The following is a 1616-nucleotide window of genomic DNA, read 5'->3' on the forward strand; positions in this document are numbered from 1 at the left end:
ACACACACACACACATAGATGTACTGTATATACAAAGGTCACCTTCCATGACTTCGTTAGAGACTGTTTTATTATGGCTGACAGATGTGCCCATAAATCATAGGTCCCCCAGTGAAGCAAGAACATCCAAAACAAACTGAACACTGATAAAGGTAAAACACAGTGAGAAAGGGAAGAGAAAGATAGAAAGAGAGAGACATAAGAATACATGCAAACATAAATCAATATTCTGTAGCTATTGAAAATGTCTTCCATAATAGTTTTTTTGGCCATCATACCCCCTAAAGAATGATTTCTTTCGTCATCTTCAGTGTCTTCATGGAGAGATAGTGCAGCTTTTGTTACATCACAGCCTTACAGAGAGAAAATGGAAGTCTTTATGTTTAGAGTAAAATTAACTGTTAAAGAGGAAAGAAAGACAGATTGCTGATTCAGAATCTAATATACCCAAAGTGAGTCTGATAAAACCCAATCAAACGTCTTTGTATAAAGAGTCGGCCCGAGATGAAGCTCCTCCTTGTGAAACTCATCACCTCTAACCTCGGTGCTTTGGTTGCAACATGGCCTGTGTTACTCTGCATTGTCTGCAAAACCGGAACGGAAGTTAATCCCCCTTTTTTTCCTGGACTGGCAAAGAAAGTAACTCTGTGAAAGGAATACTTTGGATAGACATATCCATAGTGTACCTATTTTATATAGGCTTATTTCTGTAAATTGTATTTCCCCATTTGAATGTCTAACTAGGGAATGTTTCAGAACTTTAGAGTGCTGAAACAGAGCAGAGGAGACAACATACATTTTAAATTTTTTTATTTGAAAACAATGAATGATGGCTATAGTGTAATAATGTACATTGTAGTGAGTTTTAGCTCATTGTTTAGCTGTACAGCCCTCAACTTTACTGTTTTGGTTGGTGGCTAGATGTTTGTTTGTTTGATTGATTGATTGATAAATGGGTTTTCTTTGAACACAGCCAGATTACCAAGGTTAAAGTTCTGGGGGACAAAATGATGAAACTTTATTAATGCATTGTTTTGTTGGCCAGCAAGTAGTCCAATTCAAACATTTAGTCAACAATTACTGCAACACCAGGTTGCTTGAACCCACAAATGCACAAAAAACAAATAAAAATCCAATGAGGACATAAACTCAGCCTCCTCACTATCTCTGGTCAAGGCTGATTTAAATCAGTTGACTATCAATACATTTCTCGCTGAGTGTTGATGTAAGGAAAGAGCTATAAATAGTACATCTAGTCATCAGTTTTTAGGATAATTACAAAGACGCAGCACAGGATTTAGAAACTGCAGTGTGATTAAAAAAAGACTTAAAATATTGTATTGTTGCATAATAGCCCAGCTGAACCTACTCCCTTATTTCTTCCGCACCCTGGATTGTCATCTTTAAAAACTGAGGACACACTACACCATCTAAACTGTTTCTTGATACTGAAAGGAATATGTCATGTCAATAGTTAGATATTTCCCTGTTCGGTTACTTGTTTGCCATTTACCTTCAGTTCCCTTGAAAGATATCCTGATGATCTTTTGATTTAGACACTACTTTCTATAACTCATTAACTTGTAGTTATGATAATGTATGATTTATGGCTCTTC

The sequence above is a fragment of the Etheostoma spectabile genome, chromosome 2, assembly GCF_008692095.1.
Source record: "Etheostoma spectabile isolate EspeVRDwgs_2016 chromosome 2, UIUC_Espe_1.0, whole genome shotgun sequence".
NCBI lineage: Eukaryota > Metazoa > Chordata > Actinopteri > Perciformes > Percidae > Etheostoma > Etheostoma spectabile.